The sequence below is a fragment of the Papilio polytes genome, unplaced genomic scaffold, assembly GCF_000836215.1.
Source record: "Papilio polytes unplaced genomic scaffold, Ppol_1.0 DF823923.1, whole genome shotgun sequence".
Lineage (NCBI taxonomy): Eukaryota > Metazoa > Arthropoda > Insecta > Lepidoptera > Papilionidae > Papilio > Papilio polytes.
Window position 1 is genome coordinate 6185979 of NW_013525281.1, and position 15434 is coordinate 6201412.

At 32.0% G+C, this 15434-nt stretch overlaps 1 long non-coding RNA gene across 1 annotated transcript; it reads left to right on the top strand.

Moving 5' to 3' along the window:
* The first annotated feature begins 8984 nt into the window (after positions 1 to 8984).
* Positions 8985 to 14505, top strand: LOC106102296. Its single transcript, XR_001225562.1, has 5 exons — positions 8985 to 9122; positions 9223 to 9316; positions 12954 to 13141; positions 13222 to 13599; positions 14359 to 14505. It is a non-coding gene; the product is annotated as an uncharacterized LOC106102296 (long non-coding RNA).
* The last annotated feature ends 929 nt before the right edge of the window (positions 14506 to 15434 follow it).

Below are 15434 nucleotides of genomic sequence, written 5' to 3' on the forward strand. Positions count from 1 at the left end.
TGTATTAAAGGACCTCAAAAATTACTGGACCGATTTGAAAAATTCTTTCACCATTAAAAAGCTACGTTATCAGTGAGTAACATAGGCTACATTTTTTTTGTTTTTTTTTCATTTCACGGCAAAGTCGCGAGCAACAACTAACTCATATTTAAATAGAAGAATACAGTTAAGGCATTTTTTGTTGCATATCTTTTTTAAACCTGAATCGTTAAAATATTTTGTTCACCCATTGAATACTTTATAACCTAGAATATTCATACAACCTGAAATAAGTTAGAACTTGATAAGTTTTTATTTCTTTTCTAACTAGATCAAAGTAAGTAGTTACATTCGTAAAACTGACGACCTAATTTGTTATTCATGACATAGGTAAAGTAGGTCTTTGGATTTACTTTCCGATTCTAGAAATGTTAACAAGAAAACTTTTAAAAATGTTTTATGGATGTCGAGGAAAGGGTTTTTTGAAAACGGATTAAAAAAAACGCCTACATTAATTTATTGTTCATTTATTTGTATTATACTATAAACAATTAACAAAAATTTATTCGTGTAAATTTATATTTTGAAATCTGAGAATTAAATTGAAAATATAATTTTTAAAACATCCGGTTTAATGTCCTCCATTTTTCAATATGGCGTCCTATGACGTCGCAATATGGCGTAGATTCATGCACATTTTTAATTTATACTTGTATCGACGTTTATGGAATTGGAATAGGTCCTTAGTATGTATTGCATGAGAAAGAGTTACTCTCGTTTGAAAATGCTAAAAAATAAAAGCATGATTCACAAAAATGTGCAAATAAACAGGAAATACGATTGTAATATAACACTTTGAAATATTTTGTCGGTGAACAATCTTTTTTTTTTACATTTTAACAGATGAAAACACAAAGGGCATTACCAAATCAACCCGTACATTTTTTTACGCGTGGCCAGACACGTATTTACGTACCTATAGGTAAATGTTTTTTTGTAAACATTATTTCACTGGTAAAAAAACGTCAAACATTACATTTATAAGATTTATTTAAAACTAGCTGGTACTTGCGACTTCGCCCGCGTGAATTTAAAAAATATAGCCTATATTACTCACTGATAACGTAGCTTTTTAATGTTGAAAGAATTTTTTTAAATCGGTTCAACAGTTTTGAGTTCAATACATATAAAAATTCAAAAATACCAATCTTTCCTCTTTTTAATATATTAATAGAAAAAAATCACAATATTTTAAATGTTGGCATCATTGAATTGTTAAAAATCCTAGCAAAAAAACACGTACCTACGTGCCTACATATGTAGTATTTTCTTCGTCGCTCTATACTTATTAGAACGTGACAGACCAGCAGCTTATCTCCAGTACAACAATTAGCACTTAATTAAATAGAACACAGTACACACAGAAAATAAATTGTCTTACATCAAATTGAATTTTCGAATACTAATTACTGCTATTACATGATACTCACTACACCTGAGTCCAAAGACTAGTTCAGGATATAATTCATCTTGAATATAAATTACCAAAGATGTTGAGAAATTATAATTTAATGTTCAAATAAATTGCTCATCATAATGAACTGAATTGTAACAATTATTTAAACTAAGACAAACTAGTTTCGTTTCTAAGAGAATAGTTTCTGTAATCTTACTCTTACTAATATAAATGCGAAGGTTTAGTGGATGTTTGTTAGAGTTTGTAGCCTAAACGACTTGACGGATTTCGATAAAATTCGGCACAAATGTAGAGGACAGCCTGGAAGAAGACATAGGCTACTCACTTTTGTTTTTTAATAACACGCGGATGAAATCGCAGGCGAAAGCTAGTTATACTATAATTTACTTAGTCGCTAAAAATTAGAACTAAGGGCCGATGATTTTATACTTACTGATGTAATTGTCGTACGGTTCTTATTGATTTATCTTCTTTATGGTGAGCAACTTATAATGAAGTTTACTCATTTGTGTCTTACCTAAAAAGAAAAAAATATTAATTAGAAAATGTTGCAAAAACGCACATCTTTGATGGCCGGTTTCCCAGCTACTTTTAACCGTTTATTAGTGTTTTTGGATCGACAATTTCTTGAAATGTGTTTGCGAACTACGTAACTTGAATTTTACTTCTTTACAAAAAGTCACTCTAAGACTAATCAATCAGTAGGTAATTATAAAATAAATAGAAACTTCAGAAACCTAGTATAAGTATGTCTCATTTAAAGCGACTTCTAACTACAAGTCACTTTTACAAAAATAAAATACTACCACAATCCGAACAACTATCTGCTCCCTAAGGTAACGCTCCTTCGTTAGATTTACATACTAAATCTACACTAAAGATAACAACTTAACTACTCTGAGTAAGGTACTAGAAGTAAAAAAATTAAATTAAACGAACTCAACCTCGTACGAGCATTGTCTTTGATATACAGAGTGGGTCGGCGGATGGAAGTGGCTCTTTCGTAAATCTGAATAAATAACGCATCCAGTTGTATCGTTTGTCCTGGATTTCGAGTCGCGTCGACTTTGCGGAGCATGTTGTGAAGTTTGCAAGTTGAAAGCGTAAACTACGCCGTTGCTAAATAATTCTCGAAACAATAGCAAGAGCAGACACTTTGTAAATGTTTTCTCAAAGTACTTTATGCATGAAAATAATTTATGCGAAGTTTTAAACTTTGGAACTTCAGTTGCATGATGATAATTATTTGTTTTTGTTGAATTTTTATAATGTGAAGAAAGTAAATTAAAATATACTGAAACTCAAATTATAATAATTGAAAATTCTTCAAAAGACCTAATATAATCCTAAATCAGAACAAAAAAACACTACTTATTTACAAGACGAGACACTAGATGTCGTCAAATGCTTCAATACTTTTTTTTTAATTAACTAAAATATTAAGGCAGTGGCTGTTCCGGCAACTAACAGTTATACTCTACAAGATCAACGACAAAGACGTTTAAAAGATTCAACATAAATTGAATGAAAAAAGTACTCGAATTCCGTGCACCCACATTCAGGTTCGAGAGTAAGCCTGGTGTTTGTGTTCACGCCGGCGGTGGAATTGAAAATGAAGAATAAAGCTAGAATTTTGCAATGGAAACTTGTCTTAGTGAGAATTTGAATTTCAAATTGGTTCGTAATATTTCACTGGAAGACTACGGTCGTTAGAGCGATGCGTTTTCTCTGAGTTAAAGTGAAACTGCAACAAGCGATTAAAACTATACCAATAAAATAAAACAACGCAACAACACGTAGTTTATAATTGTAAAGCATTGAACGAACTGTGCTTAAAACTTTATTGACTGTTTTAACAAGATAACTTTTTTATTGCCTTGAATAGCTCATTAAAATATTTTTTTTTATAAGACGATTATACAAATCATTTTATTCAATACAAATTCTTATATACAAGTGAGAATACATTAGTGTTACTATACATTTAGCTTAAGAGTACCGGAAGCCTTAAGCGGATTAAATGGCGGAGGAGACGCATAGGAAGGGGAAATATCCTCTTCACGTGCGTCGTTCTCCGGCGATTAAGGGTAGATACAATACATCTGCAATTGCATATGACTGCGCAGAGGTCGCTTCGACAGTTTAGCGTATTCAAGTGGCGAGATTCTCGTTTGCGACCTAATGTTATAAAAAAAAAAACAAATTACTGAAACGAAACCTAGGCAATCAATGAAGTTTTTTGACCGACTTCCTAAAAGAAGGAGGTACTCAATTCGTCGATATATTATTTTTTTTTTTGTTTTACGGAATAACTCCGCCGCTAGTGGACCGATTTTGATAATTCTTTTTTTATCCGAAAGGTAATGCTTGCAGGTGGGTCCCAATTTTTTTGACCAACTTCCCAAAAGAAGGAGGTACTCAATTCGTCTGTATGTTTTTTTTTTTATCTAAAATTATCATCAGATAGTAAAAATCATCCAAAAAAATAATATTTCCATTTAATTTGGGAGTTTATCGCATATTCATCGCATCGTCGACTTCTCAGGGCTCCAAGCTGCGTCACTTGTGTTTCTATTCGGCACACCGTGAATCGAAAATGAAGAATAAACGTGCAATCCTCGACGGGAACTTCTCTCGGTAAGAATTTGAATTTCAAATTAGGCTGTAATATTCGTCGGGGAAGTTTGTAGTTGGCTCAATTCGTATCTCCTAAGACTTGAGAATAGCACGGCTCTAAAGATAATTAAGAAAAATAATTTAAACTGTCGGTAGTATTCATTTGTTAATAAAAACCCTTTTTCCTTTTTAAAAATGCTTAAATTAAACTGAATAACAAGACCCATGTTGACACATTTTCCATCATATGGAGTGGCCTTAATAAATTCACAAAAAGCACATTTTATGGACAACAAATAATTTAAACAAGTTAAGAATTATTTCATATATTCCGCGTGATACGTTCTAAAAAATACGAGCTAGAACTCGCTCTACAAAATGTTAGTTCCGTAAATCTAAATAAATAACGCATAGAAGCGCGCGGTGCAATTTCCATTCCCCTAGTAACTTTAGTTGACTCTATGCGGATATAAAGTATTACGTTAAACCTCACGTAAGATGGATTTTGACTGCACTCCGCTCAAGTTTGTAGTATAAAGTGGTTATTTCATATTCCATCAAAAAGACATGCATAATAAAACCACTGCTGGCCATACACGTACGCCTTTTTTTACCCTCGCTGGAAGTTTTGGAACTTTTTAATCATAACATGATTAGAATTTTAATACGCAGATTCTACTAAAAGTATTGTTGATTAAATATTATTTACTAGTTGTTGCTCGCGACTGCATTTACGTGAAATTGAACAATATAGCCTAAGTTAACGGGGACAATAACTGGGTGCCCTACTGGAGTAGGATGAGGTATGAAAGATAATGAGCCTATGTTTCTCAGCGATAACGTAGCTTACCAATGGTGAAAGAATTTTTGGAATCGACCCAGTAGTTTACAATATGTAAATAGAAAACAACAAATATTTCCTCTTTATATTAGTATAGATTTAACTACATTATGGTATCAAAACTTTACTAGATTATCACAGCTTTTAGATGTTATCAAAATGATCATTTAGATTTAATCGAAAAACCTAACATAATTCGCAAACGTGTGACATAATAAATCAATATTTGAAGCTGTTCGTGTGTTCATACATATATTCACAAATAAGGAGTGTTATCGGGTGTCTGATAAATTACCCCAACCCCTTTAACCTCGGAGCGTTGGATGCTTGAAATAAGGTAACATAACGCGAGCCGTTATCTCTCGTTTATTTGATATTCCCCCGAGTCACCGAATCCGATGAAATTTCCTGATTTATCTGAAACATTTTTTTTGTATTTCGAATTCATCGATTAATTGTAACAATGTTTATTGTTAAAATTTGAATAGAAATTGGTGACTACTGTAGTTGCTATACTAGTTGTATTCTGACTCCTTCTAATACAAGTTGTTGATTAAATCTCAGTTTAGAAGATAAGTTTTATCTTAAATATAATAGATGGCGCTTTCATTAATCAATAATAGGTAGATGTCGCTGTAATCGACTTATTATAATTCGATATTCGAAGATCTGTAATATAAAGAATCTTATAAAAAGCAAATACCTTGAGTAATCTCATTGTGTATAGTAACACGAAACCTACGTACAGTCCGTACTTTATTCAAAAAAGGACACAATTTCGCATAAAGTCGTAGCTTTTTATCACCTTTTATATCTCAATTTTCCCTTTTTTCTGACGAGATTGGCTCCAGCATCCGTGATATCAATCTAGGTCGGTGAGACTGAGTTAATGGCACGTGATACTAAGGCGAGGGGAATAAATGTAACGCACTTTGTTTTGAAAAGTGAAAACATATTTTACGTATTCTTTGCTAAAAAAATAGAGCGTCGGTGCCTCAGTGGTTTATGCAATTGACTTGTAATCTACAAGTCTTGGGTTCGAATCCCGCCGTGTACTAATGTGATTTTCGATTCTTCGAATTTTCAAATGTACATAATTTACCCCACGTTCTTACGGTGAAGGAAAACATCGTGATACAACCTGCACATATCGGCGAAGAAATTCAAAGATATGTGTGAAGTCGACCAACCCGCACTTGGCCAGCGTGGTTGACTATGGCCTAATCCGAGCCCCTCGGTGGGGACATATAGTGAGCTGGTGATGATGATTGCTAAAAAAATATAGTTAGACTCTGTTCAGTTAAACTTTTTTTTTAATTATGAGAGCCGTCGATTCGTATTATGGACGTCTTAGTAACAATCAAGTAGATGGCCATTATAGGTACGTTATACGGCCAAGAATTATATATTATGGAAAATATTTACAGCATTAACGTGATATGAATATTTTGGAAAATGTACTGTTGTTCAAAATGATTTTTTTTATGTTAATTAAATTAAAAAGAATTGTATTTAGTTGGTTGACACAAACATATTACAAAATAAGAACTCAGTCCGACGTAACTTAAGTGAAACGTACCCTGCACACCTGCGTTGCCACTTTAAAGTAATGTACTTTGTGATAAATTACTAAGATAGAACATACGTCTTCATGTTTAATTTACTGAAAAATCTTACTAATATAAATGCGAAAATTTAGATGAATGAATGGATGCTTGTTAGAGTTTGTAGCCTAAACAACTGAACGAATCTCGAAGAAATTTGGTATTGATATAGAGGATAGTCTGGATAACACATAGGCTACTGACTTTTGTTTTTTTTTTAAATCCACACGGACGGAGTCGCAGACTAAAACTAGGATAAATCTTTTACTAATGTTATAAATACTTAGATGGATGTTTATAAGAGTTTGTGGCCTAAACAGTTAAACGAATCTTAGTAAAACTTATCATACATGTCTAAATAGTCTGGAAGAACACACGGGTATACTTTTTTAATTCTACGTGGGCGAAATCACGGGGAAAACAAGTAAATTTATTAAATAAAACATTACTAACTATGTTTATAAAAAAGAGTTTATACAATGAAAACTCATGATATACTATCACGTCTATTATAATAACGACAGAATATTTATTATTCTTGTTTCACACGAGGCAGTATTGAAATATTAAGAACGGGCGCTTAGCTTTGACGAAACTATAGCATAATTGTTGTGCGATTGTTTCACGGCTAGTTCATCTGTATAGTTCCACAATTAAAAATCGAGTAGTATGCGCTAGGCTTATAGAAATCAAAGCGCGTCTAAACAGTTGCGCTAGTTTAGTCAAAGGTGTAAAAAGTGATTAAATCTATACTGTGTTGTATACAGTTCTCTCTTAACGTTCTACCCTCGTATGAAACTTTGTTACTGAAGAAAATGCGTAGTAGATTCCATGTGACAGTAATATCGCGTGATATTTGGTTTTAAATATGTACCATTGACAAACATTGCGGTGCGGTAACGTATGTATTTACGTAACTGATAATTGCTTAAATTTTTTAACTGGTTTTGATATAACGGTTATGAAATCACTTGCTGTCTGGAATAAATATAGTTACTGTACATTTTTTATTTTATTTTTAAAATAATTAAATCTCCGACTGGCTGGCGTATATCTACTAATATAAAAAACCGTAAATACAGACTAATATGTGGCGTAGGATGTAGGATGTCAGCAATTATAGCATATTTTTGAATAATACTTTTTTTTTAATAAAAAGCCCTACACTTACGACACGCTTTAGGCGATATATTTTCACGCTATTAAACTTACTCCCCGTAAATAAATTAAAAAAACTCATGTGGAAAAGGGACCATAAACTTCGAGCTGCCAACATTAAGGAAGCAAGGTTATTATGGTAACAGTAATTTAGACATTTGCAATTAAGAATTTGACAAACGTAAACAATAAAATAAAGTTTTTTTTTTTATAATTTCATGCGGATGCAGCCGCACGGTAACAGCTAGTCTTGTGATATCGCTGATATTGATTTGATAGAATAACATCAGTGAACCCCTAAAACATGTAACTCCTTTAGTCTGTTTGATCGTTGCATGGTAACCGTACAACAAGGTAAATGTTTTCCACACCTAATTGAATTAATACAAAAAGTTTGACAAATCATTACAAGGACATCATTTATTGCCACAAATCCTCTCCGTTTTACCAAATTAAACAAGACATAGAAGCAATCAGCCATATCTTTGGGACGCACGATGTGTACGAATTAATTGTCCCGCAACGGTCCTCCATAATTTATTATACACCTGGGTTTCGAATCGTGTTCACAGAATAATTACTTACTATAAGATTGTTTCATTTGTAAAGAAACTATTTTAAAAACAATTGAAATTAACTGATATTTAATTAAATCGATTATTCATATATAATACATTGAACCCTTGATTAGATACTGTCCAGTGTATCAACTAATTAAAAAAAAAACTTCTGAACTAGTTTAGAGAAAAATAAACGATATTTTGATTTTAATGTGTTGGTAATAACATTGTTTGCTACAAAATACTCCGTACAATTAAGGGGTTAATGTCCAAGACATACATAATTAACAGTTAACTATGAAATAAATTATAACATCTCCAGTAAACAAACATAACCATGATTCTCTAACGCTAAAGATATCCAACATAAGAGACAATTGAACCCAAATAGCAATGCAGCTAGTCTAGCTGCAACATGCGGTCCGTAGTAATCGACCAACAGATGGCGCTGTGTAATGTTATAATATAACTCTGTTAATTAGAAAAAATGCATAACCGCATTTATATTAAATGCTAATATTTGTATAACAAACAATGATAAAATTATACTTTTTTTATTAAAAATTTACAACATATTATATATTACTGGCTGAATGGACATTTCAAAGGAGTAAAAAAAGAAAAGTGAAAACAAAATGGAGGAACATATTAAAACAAGAAAATGCGTGTGTATAATTCTTGTTTTATTGCAAGTGTGTTAAGGACAAAAAAAAAGAAGAATTTTGCTTAAGTAGTGCTAGTTTATCATTTTAACAACATTTCTATATTGATACAACCACATAGGAAATGGTATTTCGTACTGACAATAAAATGTTTGAAGAGAATATTAACTAGTGTCCGTTTTATAAGAGATTTATTTGAATTCATTTGAGACCTAATCGGAAATAGTTAAGTAAAGTATTTCGCTATAGAAATCCCGTATATTATTTAATATTCTTTATTTCTTAACGGTTCAATGAACTCACAAAAGAATTCTCTTTCCTTCAGGCAATTTCTTATGAAGATTCGCGTTTTAATATTCGCTCGACGAGGATCAATAGACAAAAAACCAAAAGGAAGTAATTGGATAAAAGGAGATTTGGTAAGAACACATTGAATATTAAAAACATACCACTTGTATTCTATAAAAAATTAAGGATTACTGAATTTGTTCTGTAAAATCCAAAGAATAAACTGAACCCTAATTTCTTAAAACTAGAGACGAATATACGAAACAGCGCCATCGATTGTCTTTAAAAGATATTTAAGTTCAACCTAAAAAACTAAGATATATTAAAAGAGACACTTTTGAAAATTCACTTGGAAAATACTAAAAATAATTCGGCAATTAAAATATTATGGCGAGTGAGATTTGAACTCGTTTGAAAGCAATGTAAATAAATCATTCAACTTTGTTTACCAGGATAAATACTTTGAGTAAACTAACACTTAATTGTTAAAGTAGATATTTAAACATTTGTATTAAAAAATATACATATATGTACGTAAAATCCATTCTTGAGTAGTATGGTATTTCACATTAAAGTACGTCGTACAAATTTCATCTAAGATGCTGGCTCTAATGAAAATTGTTAGTAATTTTAAGTGCTCATTTACCACACGTTAGACATTAGAGGAAAATGCTTCCTTGAAATTGTTAGGAAGATACCTAGACTACCAATATATCGGAACTGGCTTTTAGAAAATATAATTGTCTTATTTTCCATTCAGAATATCTGTATAACGATTTTAACATTTTCACCCGTAAAAAATAACTTTTACCAATAAAATAATTAAGTTTAGAATAGTAAGAACTCAACCTTTTCCCTACACTCATAATCACAAAATTTTCTTACTCTACAGGCGCCATTTTCCTTCTTAAAATATTTTAAAGGTAGACGGTATAGAATTGTGAAAATTTATTTTATCTATGAATCTTATTTCAGTAATCGGTTTAAACTAAATCCGAGCTACTCCCAATTCCATAATTCGAAATTGTATCGTAGGAGCGACATAACGGCTTATGTTAGCCTAGTTTCACACATGGGTAGAACAGTGAGTACAATACGTTAGTAGTGCTAATGTTTGAACGCACACTTTTAAAACAGTCGTATTTTACCGACGTATGCACTATATTACTGCGTTAGTTTACAGCCCTCGTGTGAAAGTCATTACATTATGCGACGTGCGGTGAGTGCTCCTAGACTGAACAAAACTAAGTCATTTATCAGTATTTGGCAAAAAAGAGATTTCTTTTATTTTTAAACAGAAGATAAACTTTTTACTACTAGTTTTGACGTTGATTAAATAATATAGATTCCTTTCGATAGGTTTAATTACATATTTACAATCATTTCTATTTCAAATGTATTGTTTTGTACTGTAACATAAATTAAAACGTAACCCGTTATTGTCGCTTTGCCTTTTTTATTTTTATTACCTCAATTTGGCGTCCCCCTAACAAATTAGGGCCGTATGTATTCGTCTAAAGCCGTGTTAGAGTAAAGTTAATGACACGTGTGTTACGCGGTCGAAAAATATGCTTGTATTTTATTTTGTTGCGGAATTTTTGAACCATGAGAAAGGTTTGTTTTTTGTTTTATAAATTTAAAACGGAATAAAGAACAGTTACCCAACATTTTTTTTAATAAATGATGTTTCAATAATCCAAAATATCTTATTATTATTTGCGAAAGTTTAGACAGAATAATGTTTGTTAGAGTTTGCTATAAATTACTCAATGGGTATCGGTTAAATTTGTCATAGATGTAGAGGATAGTCTGTAATAAGAAATAGGGTAGTTACTTATTATTGTATTTCCACGCGGACGGAGTCGTGAAGGAAACATGGTCATTCATAAATCCTTTATTAATGTAAAATTATTTCAGTAACGATATTTATTTACCTCATTGTTTAGCTGTTATTGTCACTTTTTCTGCTATTTCAATTAATAATTTGTTGTTGTTTTTTAATTAAATAAGTACATAATTTCTTCGAAAACTTACTGTAGATTTTAAGGAATATAAAAAATGTTACATATTTCCTTTTTCGTAACTGTCTTTTCAACTTTGAGTTGTATCTCAATTTTCTTTTTTCCAACAAGATTCCCGCTGAAACTAAGCCTGTGAGAATAAAGTTAATGGCACGTATCTGGTGTATTGCCGACGTATAAAAAGTTAGTAGCCGTAATATACATTCCTAGTAATATTTCTTTCGGGAACTTAAGATTTTTATCTTAACATCTGCCTTTTTTATGAAGCTTCAAAAAAAAATTTTTCAAGATCCTTCTAAATAAGTTTCGTTTTTCTAAAATTGATGATTGGTCTTTTATGATAATTGGGATGGATGTTTGTTACTAGTTTCGAGTTAGCATTCTTACTATGTTTTTTTTTTTAATTCTGCGAGGATGATGTCGCGAGCAAAAGCAGTTAGACTTTTTTATAGAGATCAGCCCTACATACCTCGCCTTCCCTTGCAATGTCCATTATACCAACGTATTTTACCTTTGCTGGGTAATAATTTATTTCACGCGCTTATCAGACAATTATTTAAATTCATACTCGTTACGAATATTCATTTCATGTATATTTTTCTTCGGATATCGTATATTCAGTCAACATGGAACTGAACATTTAATTATGGACTTTAACATAATGAGAAAAAGTTCAAATTACAGTAACTGCATAATTCAGGCTTTATTTGTATTTATACACGGCAAAAGTAATTATTAATGGAATTTACATTATACTGTTTAATTATTAATTTAAATACTTGATAATGTTCTGTTGCAATATTTATTTTTTTGTTTACAATGTTAATTTTTTAAAGTAAAAGATTTTATAGAGCGTTTTTAAAGAGATGAAATTTGATTTATTTAGAACATCTTGCATAGAAAATAAAGGGACATTGTTTTTTTTTGTTGTCGCGGGGAATGCATTTACGCACTGCGCCGTCCATGCTGCGGGAGCAGCAAGAATGGTTTCGTGAGTGACTCCCAGTCTATGTTTCGGCCGGACTACCCACTAAACTCCGCGGTCTTCTCCTTCGTAAAACCGGGCCGTGGCATCTTACTTAGTTTATCCGCGACCCGCCTAGGGACCACAGATCGAAAAGCTTATGAGAAAAACTGTAACCATAGACTTGAGATATAGGTACAAGTTAATTTTAAACATTAAAAATTAACTAAAGACTAGATACAATTTTCAACTGGAATTTCTAAATGAATGCTTGTAATTGCAAGAACAAAATTAGATTTCACCTGACACTTGGCACCCGGGCGACTTTATCGCTTGGCTCCATTCCCGTATGTTCCCGGTTCCCGCAGGTGAGGCCTTACATAACATACAAGATACCGACACAATTTGTGAAATATTTTAACACGGAGACCGAAAATAAAAAAAGATTATCCATAAAGATATGGATCTAATGGAAGTTTTTTTTTTTAATTTACAGGGCGTCTGGAAGTTTTTAAAATTCTGTTAACTTAAGCAAACAATTCTCAACTTGTTTAAAAATTTACCCATGTTAAAAACAAACCAAACTATCTGCTTAATTTTTTTTTAATTAAGTCACAAAATTTAAAAAATGGAGGGAATACCCCATGCAGTTGCTCGCTCATTGGTCAAAATATGACATTGTTAGTTCTAAATATACCTGCTAAAGTATCTTTCCATCCAGACTCGTCATCAGACCATTTATGATGTTTGAGCTTTTATTGATGTATGACTTGTAATCTATAGGTTCTGGGTTCAAGCCCTGCCATGTACCATTGTGATTTTCAATTTTCAAATCACCAACATAATTCATTCGATGTTCCTACGGAAATATAGTGATGAACCCTGCACATATCGGCGAAGAAATTCAAAGATATGTGTGAAGTCAACCAACACGCAGCGCCAGACTATGACCTAGTCATCCCTAACTTTGGGTACGTATAATGAGCTGGTGATGATGAATATTGGTAAGAGGTAAAAATATTTTGTCATATATCTGTTTCTTTTTTTACAGAGGATTGGAGAGATTATTTGTACCAGAGTTTTATCAGTGGAAACCTACAATCAAGTTCTTTAACCTACGAATGTGGGATAATTAGATACAAAAAATTATAGAGCAATCAATCACGATATAATCAGCGAAATAATTAGTCTACGTAATTACAGTGGAGATTCTCAAGCCTTTAAGTTGAAATTAATTATGAATGTTAACCAACAAGATAATGTTAGATTATACCAAAGTTATAACGGTCAGTTCTCACTGCCAAAACACACGTGTAGTCTCTCTCATAATCTTAACGAAGAGAGAGAGAGAGAGAGAGAGAGAGAGAGAGAGGGAGGGAGAGAGAGAGAGATAGCATGATTTTCTGCAGATTCTCAATCGAAACTCAAGGTAAGATTAATTCTGAAATTTAAGTAAGTAAGTAAGGGCGGAGATACATATGCTAGTAGTTGGTACACTTGCTTTCAAGCTAAAGGTATATGTGTAAACGCTGGCTTCACGTAACATATAGTTTGGCTTTGTGATAGCTACGTGATAGCATGCAAGTTGAGATCGAGGTAGATATGAAGCTTGAGACTGAGTCTCTTGGTGACAGTCTCGTGAACTGGCATGCAAACTACTATTCCATATACATACGTGCTACATGTGTGTACTCTCGTCCTAATACATCTTTTTGATTCCCATTCTTTCCTTATAAATAAGAAGAGAAAGTAAAAGGCACTAACTAGAACATTTTGGCCTTTAAACCACTTTTTTTATTCTAGTCGCAGATAATGTATTAATAAAGTAAACTAGTATAAACGCAAGCAGTAATAGCGCTACCTCATGCATGATATTACTATGAAAGCCATATATTACTCATCGACCCTTAAAGCTGACAGTATGTCAGGTCTGAATAAATTTGAATATCAAATAAACTTCAGACACCATATTGGAATTGATAATGCTCCTGAACGATAAAGAAAATCGGTAATTTATTATAATTTATACGGATATTGTAAGTTCATTTTGCATAATGTATTAGACTGGTCTAAGGAAATAATGTTGACATATTAAAAAAGACAAATATCTTAGATACAGTAATTTAATGATATCGTAACTAGTTGAAAAGTTTTAACACATTTTATTGAAAAGTGTTTTTGTTTTCAGAATAACTTTTAACGAATCTCGCAACATAGAGTAAACAATCCGGTAGAGCGGTACACATTGTAACAGATGGGTGCATTGCGACGCGCACTGCCGACTTGTGGTAAAGCGAGGCAATCAATCTCTATTTTAAACTTGCTCTGTACATCAATTTTACAGCGTGCAGTGTACAAATTTATATGAAAATAATATTCATGGAAATTATGAAAATAAACGGTGTTTTCTAAGTTACTTTTAAACTGGTAGATAACATATGAACTGCTTACGTAGGGTTATACATTGATTTGGTAAGGTCTATCTTCTCTACCATATATGTACTATCTATGCATAATTGCTCGTCTGTAACAGAATATATTATAATACTAGATGTTGCTTACGACTTTGTCCACACAATATTAAGATAAAAAAGTACCCTATAATATGCCCGTCAGTGAAAGTCCCGTCGACGGCTCAGTCGTTTCGAAGATTACCCGGAACAAATGCGGCTTGTGGACAGACAGACAGAAAAAAATGTTTAAATGCGATTGTTAACAACGCAAATACATCGTCTTCCCGAAATCTGTTTGATATTATAGACACTCAAATTTTATTTTAGTTTATTGTATGTATAGATATGGAAGATTCTCCACTGAAGAATAGCAAACAATAGAATAGAATATATATTTATGACCACAAAAAAGATTGGTATCATATCTACAGCACAGTTTACTCCTAGATAAAAACCATCACATGCTAAAATTATATCATAATTATTACGATCTATTTTTATATTTCAAAATTACTTTCAAGAACGAACTAACATCAGTTGGCCTTTAATTTAATAATACTTCTACAAAACTCAGAGTTCAAGATAGGTTGGTTTTACGTCACGATTACGTGTAAAGTGACATAAAGCTACGTTTCCACTGGAACATAAATAATCTACTAGTACTAAGAAAATAGAGAAATTACTTTTTAGCAGCTTGTATCGCAACCTATGTGTTTTCTATTGTACTAGTGAGCGTGTTTAAAGTGTTAGTAATATTGCATTTATACTCGATTTTTTATTAATAATTTACACAAGGCTATCTATTAATTTT